The 21,578-nt window shown below is 49.6% G+C and overlaps 33 non-coding genes across 33 annotated transcripts; 16 read left to right on the top strand and 17 right to left on the bottom strand.

Annotated features, from left to right (window-relative positions):
• Positions 1-165: 165 nt before the first annotated feature.
• On the bottom strand, positions 166-248 carry trnal-cag (transfer RNA leucine (anticodon CAG)). Its single transcript has one exon. It is a non-coding gene; the product is annotated as a tRNA-Leu (tRNA).
• Positions 249-1,372: 1,124 nt separating this feature from the next.
• trnam-cau (transfer RNA methionine (anticodon CAU)) lies at positions 1,373-1,446 on the top strand. Its single transcript has one exon. It is a non-coding gene; the product is annotated as a tRNA-Met (tRNA).
• Positions 1,447-1,538: 92 nt separating this feature from the next.
• On the top strand, positions 1,539-1,610 carry trnae-cuc (transfer RNA glutamic acid (anticodon CUC)). Its single transcript has one exon. It is a non-coding gene; the product is annotated as a tRNA-Glu (tRNA).
• Positions 1,611-1,878: 268 nt separating this feature from the next.
• trnar-acg (transfer RNA arginine (anticodon ACG)) lies at positions 1,879-1,951 on the bottom strand. Its single transcript has one exon. It is a non-coding gene; the product is annotated as a tRNA-Arg (tRNA).
• A 792-nt stretch (positions 1,952-2,743) lies between these two features.
• On the bottom strand, positions 2,744-2,826 carry trnal-cag (transfer RNA leucine (anticodon CAG)). The gene has a single exon. It is a non-coding gene; the product is annotated as a tRNA-Leu (tRNA).
• A 1,124-nt stretch (positions 2,827-3,950) lies between these two features.
• Positions 3,951-4,024, top strand: trnam-cau (transfer RNA methionine (anticodon CAU)). The gene has a single exon. It is a non-coding gene; the product is annotated as a tRNA-Met (tRNA).
• A 92-nt stretch (positions 4,025-4,116) lies between these two features.
• On the top strand, positions 4,117-4,188 carry trnae-cuc (transfer RNA glutamic acid (anticodon CUC)). The gene has a single exon. It is a non-coding gene; the product is annotated as a tRNA-Glu (tRNA).
• Positions 4,189-4,456: 268 nt separating this feature from the next.
• On the bottom strand, positions 4,457-4,529 carry trnar-acg (transfer RNA arginine (anticodon ACG)). Its single transcript has one exon. It is a non-coding gene; the product is annotated as a tRNA-Arg (tRNA).
• Positions 4,530-5,321: 792 nt separating this feature from the next.
• Positions 5,322-5,404, bottom strand: trnal-cag (transfer RNA leucine (anticodon CAG)). Its single transcript has one exon. It is a non-coding gene; the product is annotated as a tRNA-Leu (tRNA).
• A 1,124-nt stretch (positions 5,405-6,528) lies between these two features.
• Positions 6,529-6,602, top strand: trnam-cau (transfer RNA methionine (anticodon CAU)). Its single transcript has one exon. It is a non-coding gene; the product is annotated as a tRNA-Met (tRNA).
• A 92-nt stretch (positions 6,603-6,694) lies between these two features.
• On the top strand, positions 6,695-6,766 carry trnae-cuc (transfer RNA glutamic acid (anticodon CUC)). Its single transcript has one exon. It is a non-coding gene; the product is annotated as a tRNA-Glu (tRNA).
• Positions 6,767-7,034: 268 nt separating this feature from the next.
• Positions 7,035-7,107, bottom strand: trnar-acg (transfer RNA arginine (anticodon ACG)). Its single transcript has one exon. It is a non-coding gene; the product is annotated as a tRNA-Arg (tRNA).
• A 792-nt stretch (positions 7,108-7,899) lies between these two features.
• On the bottom strand, positions 7,900-7,982 carry trnal-cag (transfer RNA leucine (anticodon CAG)). Its single transcript has one exon. It is a non-coding gene; the product is annotated as a tRNA-Leu (tRNA).
• Positions 7,983-9,106: 1,124 nt separating this feature from the next.
• trnam-cau (transfer RNA methionine (anticodon CAU)) lies at positions 9,107-9,180 on the top strand. The gene has a single exon. It is a non-coding gene; the product is annotated as a tRNA-Met (tRNA).
• Positions 9,181-9,272: 92 nt separating this feature from the next.
• trnae-cuc (transfer RNA glutamic acid (anticodon CUC)) lies at positions 9,273-9,344 on the top strand. Its single transcript has one exon. It is a non-coding gene; the product is annotated as a tRNA-Glu (tRNA).
• Positions 9,345-9,612: 268 nt separating this feature from the next.
• trnar-acg (transfer RNA arginine (anticodon ACG)) lies at positions 9,613-9,685 on the bottom strand. The gene has a single exon. It is a non-coding gene; the product is annotated as a tRNA-Arg (tRNA).
• Positions 9,686-10,477: 792 nt separating this feature from the next.
• Positions 10,478-10,560, bottom strand: trnal-cag (transfer RNA leucine (anticodon CAG)). The gene has a single exon. It is a non-coding gene; the product is annotated as a tRNA-Leu (tRNA).
• A 1,124-nt stretch (positions 10,561-11,684) lies between these two features.
• trnam-cau (transfer RNA methionine (anticodon CAU)) lies at positions 11,685-11,758 on the top strand. The gene has a single exon. It is a non-coding gene; the product is annotated as a tRNA-Met (tRNA).
• A 92-nt stretch (positions 11,759-11,850) lies between these two features.
• Positions 11,851-11,922, top strand: trnae-cuc (transfer RNA glutamic acid (anticodon CUC)). The gene has a single exon. It is a non-coding gene; the product is annotated as a tRNA-Glu (tRNA).
• A 268-nt stretch (positions 11,923-12,190) lies between these two features.
• trnar-acg (transfer RNA arginine (anticodon ACG)) lies at positions 12,191-12,263 on the bottom strand. The gene has a single exon. It is a non-coding gene; the product is annotated as a tRNA-Arg (tRNA).
• A 792-nt stretch (positions 12,264-13,055) lies between these two features.
• Positions 13,056-13,138, bottom strand: trnal-cag (transfer RNA leucine (anticodon CAG)). The gene has a single exon. It is a non-coding gene; the product is annotated as a tRNA-Leu (tRNA).
• A 1,124-nt stretch (positions 13,139-14,262) lies between these two features.
• trnam-cau (transfer RNA methionine (anticodon CAU)) lies at positions 14,263-14,336 on the top strand. Its single transcript has one exon. It is a non-coding gene; the product is annotated as a tRNA-Met (tRNA).
• A 92-nt stretch (positions 14,337-14,428) lies between these two features.
• On the top strand, positions 14,429-14,500 carry trnae-cuc (transfer RNA glutamic acid (anticodon CUC)). Its single transcript has one exon. It is a non-coding gene; the product is annotated as a tRNA-Glu (tRNA).
• Positions 14,501-14,768: 268 nt separating this feature from the next.
• trnar-acg (transfer RNA arginine (anticodon ACG)) lies at positions 14,769-14,841 on the bottom strand. Its single transcript has one exon. It is a non-coding gene; the product is annotated as a tRNA-Arg (tRNA).
• Positions 14,842-15,633: 792 nt separating this feature from the next.
• On the bottom strand, positions 15,634-15,716 carry trnal-cag (transfer RNA leucine (anticodon CAG)). Its single transcript has one exon. It is a non-coding gene; the product is annotated as a tRNA-Leu (tRNA).
• Positions 15,717-16,840: 1,124 nt separating this feature from the next.
• trnam-cau (transfer RNA methionine (anticodon CAU)) lies at positions 16,841-16,914 on the top strand. The gene has a single exon. It is a non-coding gene; the product is annotated as a tRNA-Met (tRNA).
• A 92-nt stretch (positions 16,915-17,006) lies between these two features.
• On the top strand, positions 17,007-17,078 carry trnae-cuc (transfer RNA glutamic acid (anticodon CUC)). Its single transcript has one exon. It is a non-coding gene; the product is annotated as a tRNA-Glu (tRNA).
• A 268-nt stretch (positions 17,079-17,346) lies between these two features.
• On the bottom strand, positions 17,347-17,419 carry trnar-acg (transfer RNA arginine (anticodon ACG)). The gene has a single exon. It is a non-coding gene; the product is annotated as a tRNA-Arg (tRNA).
• A 792-nt stretch (positions 17,420-18,211) lies between these two features.
• trnal-cag (transfer RNA leucine (anticodon CAG)) lies at positions 18,212-18,294 on the bottom strand. The gene has a single exon. It is a non-coding gene; the product is annotated as a tRNA-Leu (tRNA).
• A 1,124-nt stretch (positions 18,295-19,418) lies between these two features.
• Positions 19,419-19,492, top strand: trnam-cau (transfer RNA methionine (anticodon CAU)). Its single transcript has one exon. It is a non-coding gene; the product is annotated as a tRNA-Met (tRNA).
• A 92-nt stretch (positions 19,493-19,584) lies between these two features.
• Positions 19,585-19,656, top strand: trnae-cuc (transfer RNA glutamic acid (anticodon CUC)). Its single transcript has one exon. It is a non-coding gene; the product is annotated as a tRNA-Glu (tRNA).
• Positions 19,657-19,924: 268 nt separating this feature from the next.
• On the bottom strand, positions 19,925-19,997 carry trnar-acg (transfer RNA arginine (anticodon ACG)). Its single transcript has one exon. It is a non-coding gene; the product is annotated as a tRNA-Arg (tRNA).
• A 792-nt stretch (positions 19,998-20,789) lies between these two features.
• On the bottom strand, positions 20,790-20,872 carry trnal-cag (transfer RNA leucine (anticodon CAG)). The gene has a single exon. It is a non-coding gene; the product is annotated as a tRNA-Leu (tRNA).
• Between the last annotated feature and the right edge of the window lie 706 nt (positions 20,873-21,578).

Here is a 21,578-nt window from a genome sequence, read left to right as displayed (position 1 = left end):
GTTTGACACTATATTGCAATAAATTGAACCTTGAACCTTCATCTCTACCAAAATGGGAAACCGGGTCGTCCCCCGCGTGCCTGTCTCCTGGCGTCTTTGAAAAGGACGCTCCCTCGGAAGAAAGCGCGATACACAGCACGGGTGGCTACAACAAAGGCAACAGAATGTCAGAAGTGGGATTCGAACCCACGCCTCCAGAGGAGACTGCGACCTGAACGCAGCGCCTTAGACCGCTCGGCCATCCTGACCACCCCAGCTGGCCCGAGCGAGTCGATTGCGCTCCTCAGCGAATGTGCCGGTGTAACTTTTGGAATGACTCACGATTTTATTGCCTTCATGCAGCTCATCTTTAATTCTTATTTATTTCTTCACAAACGCCTTGAAATAGTGACGAATGTGGATTTTTCGAAATGAGGAACAATGTGCCCGAAGCCTTTCATTTGCCAAAAGCACACGCAGCCCGTCTCCATATGCCCTGTAACGGATGCTGTCAAAGTGGTTTTGCATTCAATGATCCTTTCCCCCTTGATCATACTGTTTTAGAACAGGGTCACAAAAAGGAATCGCCATTCTCAGACCCTGCTCGTTCTACTTGAACGCGCAATGAAAATACTTGATCAAATGCGGATGGACGCCGGCATTGCAATTTAGCGAAAAAGCGCCATCTCTGTACGTCTCAGGGCCTTTTTATGGTTCGCAGTTGCCTTCTAATGTAGACAACAGTTAACCATACGGCGGCGACATCCTTAAAAGAACCGGTGGCATTGTGTCTCGAGCACACAAGGCAAACAAGAGATTCTTCAAGAGGTGAGTGCGAAGTACAGTTTACTGCCACAGGCAATGGCCGCAGAGCTTTTACTTTAACAGACTCTAATACGTGGAACACGTCACCAACTTACATAGGACAGTCTTTCAACTTTAGCACAATTTAAGTTTTTCTACTAGATAATGAGGCTAAAGACGAGCCAAACACGTGATCACTGAATAACTGGGACTTTGCATTGTGGATATGTAACGTTATTCCATTAATCTGTCAGCTGTGTCAAATGTGTCAAATGTAAGTGTTTATTTATAATGGGTTTTATCTAGCCTGAGAGCATGTGCGCCAAGATCGTCCAGCAACGGCAGGCGTGCCATTCTCGACACCATTTAAAAGACGATAGGAATCCTGGGCATGACATAGCCCCTCTGTGTCTCCTTGAAGTTGTTTCTGTACGTGTAACATATTAAGAACGAGAAGGTCCTCAGTGTGGGTAGCCAGAGTGCAAGAAGCCCAGTCGTGCTCTCCTCGCAGGAGTTTCCTCGCTGGTGGCGCACAAAATGCCACGCAACCAGACGCAAGGGGCCACCCAGGAGCCGTCGGTCTGGGCGTGCCTCGTTGGCGCAGTTAGGCAGCGCGTCAGTCTCATAATCTGAAGGTCGTGAGTTCGAGCCTCACACGGGGCAGGGTGCCCTTTTGTCGACTAGTTTGAGACTTTAGCCCCGTTTTCCTTCCGCACAGTGTGCCAGGCATCCACGGCCTGAAGGCCAGCGTGTCCTCCCTGGTGGTCTAGTGGCTAGGATTCGGCGCTCTCACCGCCGCGGCCCGGGTTCGATTCCCGGTCAGGGAACGCTCTTTTGACGTGCGCTTGCCTTTTTCACCGGCCGGGTTATGCGCAACGCTGGCTTCGAAGGCAAGGATCGCAGCACCTCCAAGAGGCAAAGCTTCACTGCCTCCGGCCCATCGACCTAAGGTTGGACGGCTAAATTGCCTGCCTGCAGTCCTGCGCTCCGCCATCTGAGCAATCAGAGCCTGGTGTGCGTCCTCTGCTCTACTGAGGCATGTTGACGCAGGACAGCAGACACCCAACGTGTGGGAGGAAGGAGTAAAAACAGGATCGAGCCAGCCAGGAGTCGAACCTAGAATCTTCTGATCCGTAGTCAGACGCGTTATCCATTGCGCCACTGGCCCAACGCCAGAAACCTGGGAAGTCATGCTTGGAGAAGACAGCTGGATTCTGGAGGCCAGCTGCAAAACTTCATTATTAAATATTAATCCGGTTTTACTCTGCCATCATTAAATCCATTATTACACAATCAATAATTACATGGTTCCCTGCTGCAGCAGCCAAGGACAAGGCCAAGCTGCAGCGGGTGATCCGCTCGGCAGAGAGAGTGATCAACACCTCTCTACCTTCTCTGGAATCCCTTCACAACCTCAGGGCTGTGAGAAGGGCAAGAAAAATTATGTCTGACCCATCTCATCCAGGCTGTACCATGTTTCAGCTGCTCCCTTCAGGTAGAAGGCTTCGGCTCCCGAGAACTGCAAAATCCCGGCATCGCCTGAGCTTCTTTCCCACGGCCGCCTGGCTGCTTAATGACAGTTCAATTCCTTTTCAGGACTGAATGCACTGTTTGCACTTTATTGTTTCTATTACTCCTACTTTTATCATTCAGTATTAGTGTAAGTATCATTATAACTCTTAGCACCTTCCATTCACCTTCCATATGACTGTGTATTGTCATATCTTGTTCTGTCTTAATGTTTCGTTTGCCACATTACATCCATGCGTGACTGGCTGTAAAGAATTCCAATTGTGTTTGACACTATATTGCAATAAATTGAACCTTGAACCTTCATCTCTACCAAAATGGGAAACCGGGTCGTCCCCCGCGTGCCTGTCTCCTGGCGTCTTTGAAAAGGACGCTCCCTCGGAAGAAAGCGCGATACACAGCACGGGTGGCTACAACAAAGGCAACAGAATGTCAGAAGTGGGATTCGAACCCACGCCTCCAGAGGAGACTGCGACCTGAACGCAGCGCCTTAGACCGCTCGGCCATCCTGACTACCCCAGCTGGCCCGAGCGAGTCGATTGCGCTCCTCAGCGAATGTGCCGGTGTAACTTTTGGAATGACTCACGATTTTATTGCCTTCATGCAGCTCATCTTTAATTCTTATTTATTTCTTCACAAACGCCTTGAAATAGTGACGAATGTGGATTTTTCGAAATGAGGAACAATGTGCCCGAAGCCTTTCATTTGCCAAAAGCACACGCAGCCCGTCTCCATATGCCCTGTAACGGATGCTGTCAAAGTGGTTTTGCATTCAATGATCCTTTCCCCCTTGATCATACTGTTTTAGAACAGGGTCACAAAAAGGAATCGCCATTCTCAGACCCTGCTCGTTCTACTTGAACGCGCAATGAAAATACTTGATCAAATGCGGATGGACGCCGGCATTGCAATTTAGCGAAAAAGCGCCATCTCTGTACGTCTCAGGGCCTTTTTATGGTTCGCAGTTGCCTTCTAATGTAGACAACAGTTAACCATACGGCGGCGACATCCTTAAAAGAACCGGTGGCATTGTGTCTCGAGCACACAAGGCAAACAAGAGATTCTTCAAGAGGTGAGTGCGAAGTACAGTTTACTGCCACAGGCAATGGCCGCAGAGCTTTTACTTTAACAGACTCTAATACGTGGAACACGTCACCAACTTACATAGGACAGTCTTTCAACTTTAGCACAATTTAAGTTTTTCTACTAGATAATGAGGCTAAAGACGAGCCAAACACGTGATCACTGAATAACTGGGACTTTGCATTGTGGATATGTAACGTTATTCCATTAATCTGTCAGCTGTGTCAAATGTGTCAAATGTAAGTGTTTATTTATAATGGGTTTTATCTAGCCTGAGAGCATGTGCGCCAAGATCGTCCAGCAACGGCAGGCGTGCCATTCTCGACACCATTTAAAAGACGATAGGAATCCTGGGCATGACATAGCCCCTCTGTGTCTCCTTGAAGTTGTTTCTGTACGTGTAACATATTAAGAACGAGAAGGTCCTCAGTGTGGGTAGCCAGAGTGCAAGAAGCCCAGTCGTGCTCTCCTCGCAGGAGTTTCCTCGCTGGTGGCGCACAAAATGCCACGCAACCAGACGCAAGGGGCCACCCAGGAGCCGTCGGTCTGGGCGTGCCTCGTTGGCGCAGTTAGGCAGCGCGTCAGTCTCATAATCTGAAGGTCGTGAGTTCGAGCCTCACACGGGGCAGGGTGCCCTTTTGTCGACTAGTTTGAGACTTTAGCCCCGTTTTCCTTCCGCACAGTGTGCCAGGCATCCACGGCCTGAAGGCCAGCGTGTCCTCCCTGGTGGTCTAGTGGCTAGGATTCGGCGCTCTCACCGCCGCGGCCCGGGTTCGATTCCCGGTCAGGGAACGCTCTTTTGACGTGCGCTTGCCTTTTTCACCGGCCGGGTTATGCGCAACGCTGGCTTCGAAGGCAAGGATCGCAGCACCTCCAAGAGGCAAAGCTTCACTGCCTCCGGCCCATCGACCTAAGGTTGGACGGCTAAATTGCCTGCCTGCAGTCCTGCGCTCCGCCATCTGAGCAATCAGAGCCTGGTGTGCGTCCTCTGCTCTACTGAGGCATGTTGACGCAGGACAGCAGACACCCAACGTGTGGGAGGAAGGAGTAAAAACAGGATCGAGCCAGCCAGGAGTCGAACCTAGAATCTTCTGATCCGTAGTCAGACGCGTTATCCATTGCGCCACTGGCCCAACGCCAGAAACCTGGGAAGTCATGCTTGGAGAAGACAGCTGGATTCTGGAGGCCAGCTGCAAAACTTCATTATTAAATATTAATCCGGTTTTACTCTGCCATCATTAAATCCATTATTACACAATCAATAATTACATGGTTCCCTGCTGCAGCAGCCAAGGACAAGGCCAAGCTGCAGCGGGTGATCCGCTCGGCAGAGAGAGTGATCAACACCTCTCTACCTTCTCTGGAATCCCTTCACAACCTCAGGGCTGTGAGAAGGGCAAGAAAAATTATGTCTGACCCATCTCATCCAGGCTGTACCATGTTTCAGCTGCTCCCTTCAGGTAGAAGGCTTCGGCTCCCGAGAACTGCAAAATCCCGGCATCGCCTGAGCTTCTTTCCCACGGCCGCCTGGCTGCTTAATGACAGTTCAATTCCTTTTCAGGACTGAATGCACTGTTTGCACTTTATTGTTTCTATTACTCCTACTTTTATCATTCAGTATTAGTGTAAGTATCATTATAACTCTTAGCACCTTCCATTCACCTTCCATATGACTGTGTATTGTCATATCTTGTTCTGTCTTAATGTTTCGTTTGCCACATTACATCCATGCGTGACTGGCTGTAAAGAATTCCAATTGTGTTTGACACTATATTGCAATAAATTGAACCTTGAACCTTCATCTCTACCAAAATGGGAAACCGGGTCGTCCCCCGCGTGCCTGTCTCCTGGCGTCTTTGAAAAGGACGCTCCCTCGGAAGAAAGCGCGATACACAGCACGGGTGGCTACAACAAAGGCAACAGAATGTCAGAAGTGGGATTCGAACCCACGCCTCCAGAGGAGACTGCGACCTGAACGCAGCGCCTTAGACCGCTCGGCCATCCTGACCACCCCAGCTGGCCCGAGCGAGTCGATTGCGCTCCTCAGCGAATGTGCCGGTGTAACTTTTGGAATGACTCACGATTTTATTGCCTTCATGCAGCTCATCTTTAATTCTTATTTATTTCTTCACAAACGCCTTGAAATAGTGACGAATGTGGATTTTTCGAAATGAGGAACAATGTGCCCGAAGCCTTTCATTTGCCAAAAGCACACGCAGCCCGTCTCCATATGCCCTGTAACGGATGCTGTCAAAGTGGTTTTGCATTCAATGATCCTTTCCCCCTTGATCATACTGTTTTAGAACAGGGTCACAAAAAGGAATCGCCATTCTCAGACCCTGCTCGTTCTACTTGAACGCGCAATGAAAATACTTGATCAAATGCGGATGGACGCCGGCATTGCAATTTAGCGAAAAAGCGCCATCTCTGTACGTCTCAGGGCCTTTTTATGGTTCGCAGTTGCCTTCTAATGTAGACAACAGTTAACCATACGGCGGCGACATCCTTAAAAGAACCGGTGGCATTGTGTCTCGAGCACACAAGGCAAACAAGAGATTCTTCAAGAGGTGAGTGCGAAGTACAGTTTACTGCCACAGGCAATGGCCGCAGAGCTTTTACTTTAACAGACTCTAATACGTGGAACACGTCACCAACTTACATAGGACAGTCTTTCAACTTTAGCACAATTTAAGTTTTTCTACTAGATAATGAGGCTAAAGACGAGCCAAACACGTGATCACTGAATAACTGGGACTTTGCATTGTGGATATGTAACGTTATTCCATTAATCTGTCAGCTGTGTCAAATGTGTCAAATGTAAGTGTTTATTTATAATGGGTTTTATCTAGCCTGAGAGCATGTGCGCCAAGATCGTCCAGCAACGGCAGGCGTGCCATTCTCGACACCATTTAAAAGACGATAGGAATCCTGGGCATGACATAGCCCCTCTGTGTCTCCTTGAAGTTGTTTCTGTACGTGTAACATATTAAGAACGAGAAGGTCCTCAGTGTGGGTAGCCAGAGTGCAAGAAGCCCAGTCGTGCTCTCCTCGCAGGAGTTTCCTCGCTGGTGGCGCACAAAATGCCACGCAACCAGACGCAAGGGGCCACCCAGGAGCCGTCGGTCTGGGCGTGCCTCGTTGGCGCAGTTAGGCAGCGCGTCAGTCTCATAATCTGAAGGTCGTGAGTTCGAGCCTCACACGGGGCAGGGTGCCCTTTTGTCGACTAGTTTGAGACTTTAGCCCCGTTTTCCTTCCGCACAGTGTGCCAGGCATCCACGGCCTGAAGGCCAGCGTGTCCTCCCTGGTGGTCTAGTGGCTAGGATTCGGCGCTCTCACCGCCGCGGCCCGGGTTCGATTCCCGGTCAGGGAACGCTCTTTTGACGTGCGCTTGCCTTTTTCACCGGCCGGGTTATGCGCAACGCTGGCTTCGAAGGCAAGGATCGCAGCACCTCCAAGAGGCAAAGCTTCACTGCCTCCGGCCCATCGACCTAAGGTTGGACGGCTAAATTGCCTGCCTGCAGTCCTGCGCTCCGCCATCTGAGCAATCAGAGCCTGGTGTGCGTCCTCTGCTCTACTGAGGCATGTTGACGCAGGACAGCAGACACCCAACGTGTGGGAGGAAGGAGTAAAAACAGGATCGAGCCAGCCAGGAGTCGAACCTAGAATCTTCTGATCCGTAGTCAGACGCGTTATCCATTGCGCCACTGGCCCAACGCCAGAAACCTGGGAAGTCATGCTTGGAGAAGACAGCTGGATTCTGGAGGCCAGCTGCAAAACTTCATTATTAAATATTAATCCGGTTTTACTCTGCCATCATTAAATCCATTATTACACAATCAATAATTACATGGTTCCCTGCTGCAGCAGCCAAGGACAAGGCCAAGCTGCAGCGGGTGATCCGCTCGGCAGAGAGAGTGATCAACACCTCTCTACCTTCTCTGGAATCCCTTCACAACCTCAGGGCTGTGAGAAGGGCAAGAAAAATTATGTCTGACCCATCTCATCCAGGCTGTACCATGTTTCAGCTGCTCCCTTCAGGTAGAAGGCTTCGGCTCCCGAGAACTGCAAAATCCCGGCATCGCCTGAGCTTCTTTCCCACGGCCGCCTGGCTGCTTAATGACAGTTCAATTCCTTTTCAGGACTGAATGCACTGTTTGCACTTTATTGTTTCTATTACTCCTACTTTTATCATTCAGTATTAGTGTAAGTATCATTATAACTCTTAGCACCTTCCATTCACCTTCCATATGACTGTGTATTGTCATATCTTGTTCTGTCTTAATGTTTCGTTTGCCACATTACATCCATGCGTGACTGGCTGTAAAGAATTCCAATTGTGTTTGACACTATATTGCAATAAATTGAACCTTGAACCTTCATCTCTACCAAAATGGGAAACCGGGTCGTCCCCCGCGTGCCTGTCTCCTGGCGTCTTTGAAAAGGACGCTCCCTCGGAAGAAAGCGCGATACACAGCACGGGTGGCTACAACAAAGGCAACAGAATGTCAGAAGTGGGATTCGAACCCACGCCTCCAGAGGAGACTGCGACCTGAACGCAGCGCCTTAGACCGCTCGGCCATCCTGACCACCCCAGCTGGCCCGAGCGAGTCGATTGCGCTCCTCAGCGAATGTGCCGGTGTAACTTTTGGAATGACTCACGATTTTATTGCCTTCATGCAGCTCATCTTTAATTCTTATTTATTTCTTCACAAACGCCTTGAAATAGTGACGAATGTGGATTTTTCGAAATGAGGAACAATGTGCCCGAAGCCTTTCATTTGCCAAAAGCACACGCAGCCCGTCTCCATATGCCCTGTAACGGATGCTGTCAAAGTGGTTTTGCATTCAATGATCCTTTCCCCCTTGATCATACTGTTTTAGAACAGGGTCACAAAAAGGAATCGCCATTCTCAGACCCTGCTCGTTCTACTTGAACGCGCAATGAAAATACTTGATCAAATGCGGATGGACGCCGGCATTGCAATTTAGCGAAAAAGCGCCATCTCTGTACGTCTCAGGGCCTTTTTATGGTTCGCAGTTGCCTTCTAATGTAGACAACAGTTAACCATACGGCGGCGACATCCTTAAAAGAACCGGTGGCATTGTGTCTCGAGCACACAAGGCAAACAAGAGATTCTTCAAGAGGTGAGTGCGAAGTACAGTTTACTGCCACAGGCAATGGCCGCAGAGCTTTTACTTTAACAGACTCTAATACGTGGAACACGTCACCAACTTACATAGGACAGTCTTTCAACTTTAGCACAATTTAAGTTTTTCTACTAGATAATGAGGCTAAAGACGAGCCAAACACGTGATCACTGAATAACTGGGACTTTGCATTGTGGATATGTAACGTTATTCCATTAATCTGTCAGCTGTGTCAAATGTGTCAAATGTAAGTGTTTATTTATAATGGGTTTTATCTAGCCTGAGAGCATGTGCGCCAAGATCGTCCAGCAACGGCAGGCGTGCCATTCTCGACACCATTTAAAAGACGATAGGAATCCTGGGCATGACATAGCCCCTCTGTGTCTCCTTGAAGTTGTTTCTGTACGTGTAACATATTAAGAACGAGAAGGTCCTCAGTGTGGGTAGCCAGAGTGCAAGAAGCCCAGTCGTGCTCTCCTCGCAGGAGTTTCCTCGCTGGTGGCGCACAAAATGCCACGCAACCAGACGCAAGGGGCCACCCAGGAGCCGTCGGTCTGGGCGTGCCTCGTTGGCGCAGTTAGGCAGCGCGTCAGTCTCATAATCTGAAGGTCGTGAGTTCGAGCCTCACACGGGGCAGGGTGCCCTTTTGTCGACTAGTTTGAGACTTTAGCCCCGTTTTCCTTCCGCACAGTGTGCCAGGCATCCACGGCCTGAAGGCCAGCGTGTCCTCCCTGGTGGTCTAGTGGCTAGGATTCGGCGCTCTCACCGCCGCGGCCCGGGTTCGATTCCCGGTCAGGGAACGCTCTTTTGACGTGCGCTTGCCTTTTTCACCGGCCGGGTTATGCGCAACGCTGGCTTCGAAGGCAAGGATCGCAGCACCTCCAAGAGGCAAAGCTTCACTGCCTCCGGCCCATCGACCTAAGGTTGGACGGCTAAATTGCCTGCCTGCAGTCCTGCGCTCCGCCATCTGAGCAATCAGAGCCTGGTGTGCGTCCTCTGCTCTACTGAGGCATGTTGACGCAGGACAGCAGACACCCAACGTGTGGGAGGAAGGAGTAAAAACAGGATCGAGCCAGCCAGGAGTCGAACCTAGAATCTTCTGATCCGTAGTCAGACGCGTTATCCATTGCGCCACTGGCCCAACGCCAGAAACCTGGGAAGTCATGCTTGGAGAAGACAGCTGGATTCTGGAGGCCAGCTGCAAAACTTCATTATTAAATATTAATCCGGTTTTACTCTGCCATCATTAAATCCATTATTACACAATCAATAATTACATGGTTCCCTGCTGCAGCAGCCAAGGACAAGGCCAAGCTGCAGCGGGTGATCCGCTCGGCAGAGAGAGTGATCAACACCTCTCTACCTTCTCTGGAATCCCTTCACAACCTCAGGGCTGTGAGAAGGGCAAGAAAAATTATGTCTGACCCATCTCATCCAGGCTGTACCATGTTTCAGCTGCTCCCTTCAGGTAGAAGGCTTCGGCTCCCGAGAACTGCAAAATCCCGGCATCGCCTGAGCTTCTTTCCCACGGCCGCCTGGCTGCTTAATGACAGTTCAATTCCTTTTCAGGACTGAATGCACTGTTTGCACTTTATTGTTTCTATTACTCCTACTTTTATCATTCAGTATTAGTGTAAGTATCATTATAACTCTTAGCACCTTCCATTCACCTTCCATATGACTGTGTATTGTCATATCTTGTTCTGTCTTAATGTTTCGTTTGCCACATTACATCCATGCGTGACTGGCTGTAAAGAATTCCAATTGTGTTTGACACTATATTGCAATAAATTGAACCTTGAACCTTCATCTCTACCAAAATGGGAAACCGGGTCGTCCCCCGCGTGCCTGTCTCCTGGCGTCTTTGAAAAGGACGCTCCCTCGGAAGAAAGCGCGATACACAGCACGGGTGGCTACAACAAAGGCAACAGAATGTCAGAAGTGGGATTCGAACCCACGCCTCCAGAGGAGACTGCGACCTGAACGCAGCGCCTTAGACCGCTCGGCCATCCTGACCACCCCAGCTGGCCCGAGCGAGTCGATTGCGCTCCTCAGCGAATGTGCCGGTGTAACTTTTGGAATGACTCACGATTTTATTGCCTTCATGCAGCTCATCTTTAATTCTTATTTATTTCTTCACAAACGCCTTGAAATAGTGACGAATGTGGATTTTTCGAAATGAGGAACAATGTGCCCGAAGCCTTTCATTTGCCAAAAGCACACGCAGCCCGTCTCCATATGCCCTGTAACGGATGCTGTCAAAGTGGTTTTGCATTCAATGATCCTTTCCCCCTTGATCATACTGTTTTAGAACAGGGTCACAAAAAGGAATCGCCATTCTCAGACCCTGCTCGTTCTACTTGAACGCGCAATGAAAATACTTGATCAAATGCGGATGGACGCCGGCATTGCAATTTAGCGAAAAAGCGCCATCTCTGTACGTCTCAGGGCCTTTTTATGGTTCGCAGTTGCCTTCTAATGTAGACAACAGTTAACCATACGGCGGCGACATCCTTAAAAGAACCGGTGGCATTGTGTCTCGAGCACACAAGGCAAACAAGAGATTCTTCAAGAGGTGAGTGCGAAGTACAGTTTACTGCCACAGGCAATGGCCGCAGAGCTTTTACTTTAACAGACTCTAATACGTGGAACACGTCACCAACTTACATAGGACAGTCTTTCAACTTTAGCACAATTTAAGTTTTTCTACTAGATAATGAGGCTAAAGACGAGCCAAACACGTGATCACTGAATAACTGGGACTTTGCATTGTGGATATGTAACGTTATTCCATTAATCTGTCAGCTGTGTCAAATGTGTCAAATGTAAGTGTTTATTTATAATGGGTTTTATCTAGCCTGAGAGCATGTGCGCCAAGATCGTCCAGCAACGGCAGGCGTGCCATTCTCGACACCATTTAAAAGACGATAGGAATCCTGGGCATGACATAGCCCCTCTGTGTCTCCTTGAAGTTGTTTCTGTACGTGTAACATATTAAGAACGAGAAGGTCCTCAGTGTGGGTAGCCAGAGTGCAAGAAGCCCAGTCGTGCTCTCCTCGCAGGAGTTTCCTCGCTGGTGGCGCACAAAATGCCACGCAACCAGACGCAAGGGGCCACCCAGGAGCCGTCGGTCTGGGCGTGCCTCGTTGGCGCAGTTAGGCAGCGCGTCAGTCTCATAATCTGAAGGTCGTGAGTTCGAGCCTCACACGGGGCAGGGTGCCCTTTTGTCGACTAGTTTGAGACTTTAGCCCCGTTTTCCTTCCGCACAGTGTGCCAGGCATCCACGGCCTGAAGGCCAGCGTGTCCTCCCTGGTGGTCTAGTGGCTAGGATTCGGCGCTCTCACCGCCGCGGCCCGGGTTCGATTCCCGGTCAGGGAACGCTCTTTTGACGTGCGCTTGCCTTTTTCACCGGCCGGGTTATGCGCAACGCTGGCTTCGAAGGCAAGGATCGCAGCACCTCCAAGAGGCAAAGCTTCACTGCCTCCGGCCCATCGACCTAAGGTTGGACGGCTAAATTGCCTGCCTGCAGTCCTGCGCTCCGCCATCTGAGCAATCAGAGCCTGGTGTGCGTCCTCTGCTCTACTGAGGCATGTTGACGCAGGACAGCAGACACCCAACGTGTGGGAGGAAGGAGTAAAAACAGGATCGAGCCAGCCAGGAGTCGAACCTAGAATCTTCTGATCCGTAGTCAGACGCGTTATCCATTGCGCCACTGGCCCAACGCCAGAAACCTGGGAAGTCATGCTTGGAGAAGACAGCTGGATTCTGGAGGCCAGCTGCAAAACTTCATTATTAAATATTAATCCGGTTTTACTCTGCCATCATTAAATCCATTATTACACAATCAATAATTACATGGTTCCCTGCTGCAGCAGCCAAGGACAAGGCCAAGCTGCAGCGGGTGATCCGCTCGGCAGAGAGAGTGATCAACACCTCTCTACCTTCTCTGGAATCCCTTCACAACCTCAGGGCTGTGAGAAGGGCAAGAAAAATTATGTCTGACCCATCTCATCCAGGCTGTACCATGTTTCAGCTGCTCCCTTCAGGTAGAAGGCTTCGGCTCCCGAGAACTGCAAAATCCCGGCATCGCCTGAGCTTCTTTCCCACGGCCGCCTGGCTGCTTAATGACAGTTCAATTCCTTTTCAGGACTGAATGCACTGTTTGCACTTTATTGTTTCTATTACTCCTACTTTTATCATTCAGTATTAGTGTAAGTATCATTATAACTCTTAGCACCTTCCATTCACCTTCCATATGACTGTGTATTGTCATATCTTGTTCTGTCTTAATGTTTCGTTTGCCACATTACATCCATGCGTGACTGGCTGTAAAGAATTCCAATTGTGTTTGACACTATATTGCAATAAATTGAACCTTGAACCTTCATCTCTACCAAAATGGGAAACCGGGTCGTCCCCCGCGTGCCTGTCTCCTGGCGTCTTTGAAAAGGACGCTCCCTCGGAAGAAAGCGCGATACACAGCACGGGTGGCTACAACAAAGGCAACAGAATGTCAGAAGTGGGATTCGAACCCACGCCTCCAGAGGAGACTGCGACCTGAACGCAGCGCCTTAGACCGCTCGGCCATCCTGACCACCCCAGCTGGCCCGAGCGAGTCGATTGCGCTCCTCAGCGAATGTGCCGGTGTAACTTTTGGAATGACTCACGATTTTATTGCCTTCATGCAGCTCATCTTTAATTCTTATTTATTTCTTCACAAACGCCTTGAAATAGTGACGAATGTGGATTTTTCGAAATGAGGAACAATGTGCCCGAAGCCTTTCATTTGCCAAAAGCACACGCAGCCCGTCTCCATATGCCCTGTAACGGATGCTGTCAAAGTGGTTTTGCATTCAATGATCCTTTCCCCCTTGATCATACTGTTTTAGAACAGGGTCACAAAAAGGAATCGCCATTCTCAGACCCTGCTCGTTCTACTTGAACGCGCAATGAAAATACTTGATCAAATGCGGATGGACGCCGGCATTGCAATTTAGCGAAAAAGCGCCATCTCTGTACGTCTCAGGGCCTTTTTATGGTTCGCAGTTGCCTTCTAATGTAGACAACAGTTAACCATACGGCGGCGACATCCTTAAAAGAACCGGTGGCATTGTGTCTCGAGCACACAAGGCAAACAAGAGATTCTTCAAGAGGTGAGTGCGAAGTACAGTTTACTGCCACAGGCAATGGCCGCAGAGCTTTTACTTTAACAGACTCTAATACGTGGAACACGTCACCAACTTACATAGGACAGTCTTTCAACTTTAGCACAATTTAAGTTTTTCTACTAGATAATGAGGCTAAAGACGAGCCAAACACGTGATCACTGAATAACTGGGACTTTGCATTGTGGATATGTAACGTTATTCCATTAATCTGTCAGCTGTGTCAAATGTGTCAAATGTAAGTGTTTATTTATAATGGGTTTTATCTAGCCTGAGAGCATGTGCGCCAAGATCGTCCAGCAACGGCAGGCGTGCCATTCTCGACACCATTTAAAAGACGATAGGAATCCTGGGCATGACATAGCCCCTCTGTGTCTCCTTGAAGTTGTTTCTGTACGTGTAACATATTAAGAACGAGAAGGTCCTCAGTGTGGGTAGCCAGAGTGCAAGAAGCCCAGTCGTGCTCTCCTCGCAGGAGTTTCCTCGCTGGTGGCGCACAAAATGCCACGCAACCAGACGCAAGGGGCCACCCAGGAGCCGTCGGTCTGGGCGTGCCTCGTTGGCGCAGTTAGGCAGCGCGTCAGTCTCATAATCTGAAGGTCGTGAGTTCGAGCCTCACACGGGGCAGGGTGCCCTTTTGTCGACTAGTTTGAGACTTTAGCCCCGTTTTCCTTCCGCACAGTGTGCCAGGCATCCACGGCCTGAAGGCCAGCGTGTCCTCCCTGGTGGTCTAGTGGCTAGGATTCGGCGCTCTCACCGCCGCGGCCCGGGTTCGATTCCCGGTCAGGGAACGCTCTTTTGACGTGCGCTTGCCTTTTTCACCGGCCGGGTTATGCGCAACGCTGGCTTCGAAGGCAAGGATCGCAGCACCTCCAAGAGGCAAAGCTTCACTGCCTCCGGCCCATCGACCTAAGGTTGGACGGCTAAATTGCCTGCCTGCAGTCCTGCGCTCCGCCATCTGAGCAATCAGAGCCTGGTGTGCGTCCTCTGCTCTACTGAGGCATGTTGACGCAGGACAGCAGACACCCAACGTGTGGGAGGAAGGAGTAAAAACAGGATCGAGCCAGCCAGGAGTCGAACCTAGAATCTTCTGATCCGTAGTCAGACGCGTTATCCATTGCGCCACTGGCCCAACGCCAGAAACCTGGGAAGTCATGCTTGGAGAAGACAGCTGGATTCTGGAGGCCAGCTGCAAAACTTCATTATTAAATATTAATCCGGTTTTACTCTGCCATCATTAAATCCATTATTACACAATCAATAATTACATGGTTCCCTGCTGCAGCAGCCAAGGACAAGGCCAAGCTGCAGCGGGTGATCCGCTCGGCAGAGAGAGTGATCAACACCTCTCTACCTTCTCTGGAATCCCTTCACAACCTCAGGGCTGTGAGAAGGGCAAGAAAAATTATGTCTGACCCATCTCATCCAGGCTGTACCATGTTTCAGCTGCTCCCTTCAGGTAGAAGGCTTCGGCTCCCGAGAACTGCAAAATCCCGGCATCGCCTGAGCTTCTTTCCCACGGCCGCCTGGCTGCTTAATGACAGTTCAATTCCTTTTCAGGACTGAATGCACTGTTTGCACTTTATTGTTTCTATTACTCCTACTTTTATCATTCAGTATTAGTGTAAGTATCATTATTACTCTTAGCACCTTCCATTCACCTTCCATATGACTGTGTATTGTCATATCTTGTTCTGTCTTAATGTTTCGTTTGCCACATTACATCCATGCGTGACTGGCTGTAAAGAATTCCAATTGTGTTTGACACTATATTGCAATAAATTGAACCTTGAACCTTCATCTCTACCAAAATGGGAAACCGGGTCGTCCCCCGCGTGCCTGTCTCCTGGCGTCTTTGAAAAGGACGCTCCCTCGGAAGAAAGCGCGATACACAGCACGGGTGGCTACAACAAAGGCAACAGAATGTCAGAAGTGGGATTCGAACCCACGCCTCCAGAGGAGACTGCGACCTGAACGCAGCGCCTTAGACCGCTCGGCCATCCTGACCACCCCAGCTGGCCCGAGCGAGTCGATTGCGCTCCTCAGCGAATGTGCCGGTGTAACTTTTGGAATGACTCACGATTTTATTGCCTTCATGCAGCTCATCTTTAATTCTTATTTATTTCTTCACAAACGCCTTGAAATAGTGACGAATGTGGATTTTTCGAAATGAGGAACAATGTGCCCGAAGCCTTTCATTTGCCAAAAGCACACGCAGCCCGTCTCCATATGCCCTGTAACGGATGCTGTCAAAGTGGTTTTGCATTCAATGATCCTTTCCCCCTTGATCATACTGTTTTAGAACAGGGTCACAAAAAGGAATCGCCATTCTCAGACCCTGCTCGTTCTACTTGAACGCGCAATGAAAATACTTGATCAAATGCGGATGGACGCCGGCATTGCAATTTAGCGAAAAAGCGCCATCTCTGTACGTCTCAGGGCCTTTTTATGGTTCGCAGTTGCCTTCTAATGTAGACAACAGTTAACCATACGGCGGCGACATCCTTAAAAGAACCGGTGGCATTGTGTCTCGAGCACACAAGGCAAACAAGAGATTCTTCAAGAGGTGAGTGCGAAGTACAGTTTACTGCCACAGGCAATGGCCGCAGAGCTTTTACTTTAACAGACTCTAATACGTGGAACACGTCACCAACTTACATAGGACAGTCTTTCAACTTTAGCACAATTTAAGTTTTTCTACTAGATAATGAGGCTAAAGACGAGCCAAACACGTGATCACTGAATAACTGGGACTTTGCATTGTGGATATGTAACGTTATTCCATTAATCTGTCAGCTGTGTCAAATGTGTCAAATGTAAGTGTTTATTTATAATGGGTTTTATCTAGCCTGAGAGCATGTGCGCCAAGATCGTCCAGCAACGGCAGGCGTGCCATTCTCGACACCATTTAAAAGACGATAGGAATCCTGGGCATGACATAGCCCCTCTGTGTCTCCTTGAAGTTGTTTCTGTACGTGTAACATATTAAGAACGAGAAGGTCCTCAGTGTGGGTAGCCAGAGTGCAAGAAGCCCAGTCGTGCTCTCCTCGCAGGAGTTTCCTCGCTGGTGGCGCACAAAATGCCACGCAACCAGACGCAAGGGGCCACCCAGGAGCCGTCGGTCTGGGCGTGCCTCGTTGGCGCAGTTAGGCAGCGCGTCAGTCTCATAATCTGAAGGTCGTGAGTTCGAGCCTCACACGGGGCAGGGTGCCCTTTTGTCGACTAGTTTGAGACTTTAGCCCCGTTTTCCTTCCGCACAGTGTGCCAGGCATCCACGGCCTGAAGGCCAGCGTGTCCTCCCTGGTGGTCTAGTGGCTAGGATTCGGCGCTCTCACCGCCGCGGCCCGGGTTCGATTCCCGGTCAGGGAACGCTCTTTTGACGTGCGCTTGCCTTTTTCACCGGCCGGGTTATGCGCAACGCTGGCTTCGAAGGCAAGGATCGCAGCACCTCCAAGAGGCAAAGCTTCACTGCCTCCGGCCCATCGACCTAAGGTTGGACGGCTAAATTGCCTGCCTGCAGTCCTGCGCTCCGCCATCTGAGCAATCAGAGCCTGGTGTGCGTCCTCTGCTCTACTGAGGCATGTTGACGCAGGACAGCAGACACCCAACGTGTGGGAGGAAGGAGTAAAAACAGGATCGAGCCAGCCAGGAGTCGAACCTAGAATCTTCTGATCCGTAGTCAGACGCGTTATCCATTGCGCCACTGGCCCAACGCCAGAAACCTGGGAAGTCATGCTTGGAGAAGACAGCTGGATTCTGGAGGCCAGCTGCAAAACTTCATTATTAAATATTAATCCGGTTTTACTCTGCCATCATTAAATCCATTATTACACAATCAATAATTACATGGTTCCCTGCTGCAGCAGCCAAGGACAAGGCCAAGCTGCAGCGGGTGATCCGCTCGGCAGAGAGAGTGATCAACACCTCTCTACCTTCTCTGGAATCCCTTCACAACCTCAGGGCTGTGAGAAGGGCAAGAAAAATTATGTCTGACCCATCTCATCCAGGCTGTACCATGTTTCAGCTGCTCCCTTCAGGTAGAAGGCTTCGGCTCCCGAGAACTGCAAAATCCCGGCATCGCCTGAGCTTCTTTCCCACGGCCGCCTGGCTGCTTAATGACAGTTCAATTCCTTTTCAGGACTGAATGCACTGTTTGCACTTTATTGTTTCTATTACTCCTACTTTTATCATTCAGTATTAGTGTAAGTATCATTATTACTCTTAGCACCTTCCATTCACCTTCCATATGACTGTGTATTGTCATATCTTGTTCTGTCTTAATGTTTCGTTTGCCACATTACATCCATGCGTGACTGGCTGTAAAGAATTCCAATTGTGTTTGACACTATATTGCAATAAATTGAACCTTGAACCTTCATCTCTACCAAAATGGGAAACCGGGTCGTCCCCCGCGTGCCTGTCTCCTGGCGTCTTTGAAAAGGACGCTCCCTCGGAAGAAAGCGCGATACACAGCACGGGTGGCTACAACAAAGGCAACAGAATGTCAGAAGTGGGATTCGAACCCACGCCTCCAGAGGAGACTGCGACCTGAACGCAGCGCCTTAGACCGCTCGGCCATCCTGACCACCCCAGCTGGCCCGAGCGAGTCGATTGCGCTCCTCAGCGAATGTGCCGGTGTAACTTTTGGAATGACTCACGATTTTATTGCCTTCATGCAGCTCATCTTTAATTCTTATTTATTTCTTCACAAACGCCTTGAAATAGTGACGAATGTGGATTTTTCGAAATGAGGAACAATGTGCCCGAAGCCTTTCATTTGCCAAAAGCACACGCAGCCCGTCTCCATATGCCCTGTAACGGATGCTGTCAAAGTGGTTTTGCATTCAATGATCCTTTCCCCCTTGATCATACTGTTTTAGAACAGGGTCACAAAAAGGAATCGCCATTCTCAGACCCTGCTCGTTCTACTTGAATGCGCAATGAAAATACTTGATCAAATGCGGATGGACGCCGGCATTGCAATTTAGCGAAAAAGCGCCATCTCTGTACGTCTCAGGGCCTTTTTATGGTTCGCAGTTGCCTTCTAATGTAGACAATAGTTAACCATACGGTGGCGACATCCTTAAAAGAACCGGTGGCATTGTGTCTCGAGCACACAAGGCAAACAAGAGATTCTTCAAGAGGTGAGTGCGAAGTACAGTTTACTGCCACAGGCAATGGCCGCAGAGCTTTTACTTTAACAGACTCTAATACGTGGAACACGTCACCAACTTACATAGGACAGTCTTTCAACTTTAGCACAATTTAAGTTTTTCTACTAGATAATGAGGCTAAAGACGAGCCAAACACGTGATCACTGAATAACTGGGACTTTGCATTGTGGATATGTAACGTTATTCCATTAATCTGTCAGCTGTGTCAAATGTGTCAAATGTAAGTGTTTATTTATAATGGGTTTTATCTAGCCTGAGAGCATGTGCGCCAAGATCGTCCAGCAACGGCAGGCGTGCCATTCTCGACACCATTTAAAAGACGATAGGAATCCTGGGCATGACATAGCCCCTCTGTGTCTCCTTGAAGTTGTTTCTGTACGTGTAACATATTAAGAACGAGAAGGTCCTCAGTGTGGGTAGCCAGAGTGCAAGAAGCCCAGTCGTGCTCTCCTCGCAGGAGTTTCTTCGCTGGTGGCGCACAAAATGCCACGCAACCAGACGCAAGGGGCCACCCAGGAGCCGTCGGTCTGGGCGTGCCTCGTTGGCGCAGTTAGGCAGCGCGTCAGTCTCATAATCTGAAGGTCGTGAGTTCGAGCCTCACACGGGGCAGGGTGCCCTTTTGTCGACTAGTTTGAGACTTTAGCCCCGTTTTCCTTCCGCACAGTGTGCCAGGCATCCACGGCCTGAAGGCCAGCGTGTCCTCCCTGGTGGTCTAGTGGCTAGGATTCGGCGCTCTCACCGCCGCGGCCCGGGTTCGATTCCCGGTCAGGGAACGCTCTTTTGACGTGCGCTTGCCTTTTTCACCGGCCGGGTTATGCGCAACGCTGGCTTCGAAAGCAAGGATCGCAGCACCTCCAAGAGGCAAAGCTTCACTGCCTCCGGCCCATCGACCTAAGGTTGGACGGCTAAATTGCCTGCCTGCAGTCCTGCGCTCCGCCATCTGAGCAATCAGAGCCTGGTGTGCGTCCTCTGCTCTACTGAGGCATGTTGACGCAGGACAGCAGACACCCAACGTGTGGGAGGAAGGAGTAAAAACAGGATCGAGCCAGCCAGGAGTCGAACCTAGAATCTTCTGATCCGTAGTCAGACGCGTTATCCATTGCGCCACTGGCCCAACGCCAGAAACCAGGGAAGTCATGCTTGGAGAAGACAGCTGGATTCTGGAGGCCAGCTGCAAAACTTCATTATTAAATATTAATCCGGTTTTACTCTGCCATCATTAAATCCATTATTACACAATCAATAATTACATGGTTCCCTGCTGCAGCAGCCAAGGACAAGGCCAAGCTGCAGCGGGTGATCCGCTCGGCAGAGAGAGTGATCAACACCTCTCTACCTTCTCTGGAATCCCTTCACAACCTCAGGGCTGTGAGAAGGGCAAGAAAAATTATGTCTGACCCATCTCATCCAGGCTGTACCATGTTTCAGCTGCTCCCTTCAGGTAGAAGGCTTCGGCTCCCGAGAACTGCAAAATCCCGGCATCGCCTGAGCTTCTTTCCCACGGCCGCCTGGCTGCTTAATGACAGTTCAATTCCTTTTCAGGACTGAATGCACTGTTTGCACTTTATTGTTTCTATTACTCCTACTTTTATCATTCAGTATTAGTGTAAGTATCATTATTACTCTTAGCACCTTCCATTCACCTTCCATATGACTGTGTATTGTCATATCTTGTTCTGTCTTAATGTTTCGTTTGCCACATTACATCCATGCGTGACTGGCTGTAAAGAATTCCAATTGTGTTTGACACTATATTGCAATAAATTGAACCTTGAACCTTCATCTCTACCAAAATGGGAAACCGGGTCGTCCCCCGCGTGCCTGTCTCCTGGCGTCTTTGAAAAGGACGCTCCCTCGGAAGAAAGCGCGATACACAGCACGGGTGGCTACAACAAAGGCAACAGAATGTCAGAAGGGGGTTTCGAACCCACGCCTCCAGAGGAGACTGCGACCTGAACGCAGCGCCTTAGACCGCTCGGCCATCCTGACCACCCCAGCTGGCCCGAGCGAGTCGATTGCACTCCTCAGCGAATGTGCCGGTGTAACTTTTGGAATGACTCACGATTTTATTGCCTTCATGCAGCTCATCTTTAATTCTTATTTATTTCTTCACAAACGCCTTGAAATAGTGACGAATGTGGATTTTTCGAAATGAGGAACAATGTGCCCGAAGCCTTTCATTTGCCAAAAGCACACGCAGCCCGTCTCCATATGCCCTGTAACGGATGCTGTCAAAGTGGTTTTGCATTCAATGATCCTTTCCCGCCTGATCATACTGTTTTAGAACAGGGTCACAAAAAGGAATCGCCATTCTCAGACCCTGCTCGTTCTACTTGAACGCGCAATGAAAATACTTGATCAAATGCGGATGGACGCCGGCATTGCAATTTAGCGAAAAAGTGCCATCTCTGTACGTCTCAGGGCCTTTTTATGGTTCGCAGTTGCCTTCTAATGTAGACAACAGTTAACCATACGGCGGCGACATCCTTAAAAGAACCGGTGGCATTGTGTCTCGAGCACACAAGGCAAACAAGAGATTCTTCAAGAGGTGAGTGCGAAGTACAGTTTACTGCCACAGGCAATGGCCGCAGAGCTTTTACTTTAACAGACTCTAATACGTGGAACACGTCACCAACTTACATAGGACAGTCTTTCAACTTTAGCACAATTTAAGTTTTTCTACTAGATAATGAGG

Source organism: Misgurnus anguillicaudatus, chromosome 10 (assembly GCF_027580225.2).
Source record: "Misgurnus anguillicaudatus chromosome 10, ASM2758022v2, whole genome shotgun sequence".
In the NCBI taxonomy this organism is placed as follows: Eukaryota; Metazoa; Chordata; class Actinopteri; order Cypriniformes; family Cobitidae; genus Misgurnus; species Misgurnus anguillicaudatus.
The sequence above is the reverse complement of the archived record's forward strand: the minus strand, read 5'-3'. Positions and strand labels throughout refer to the sequence as shown.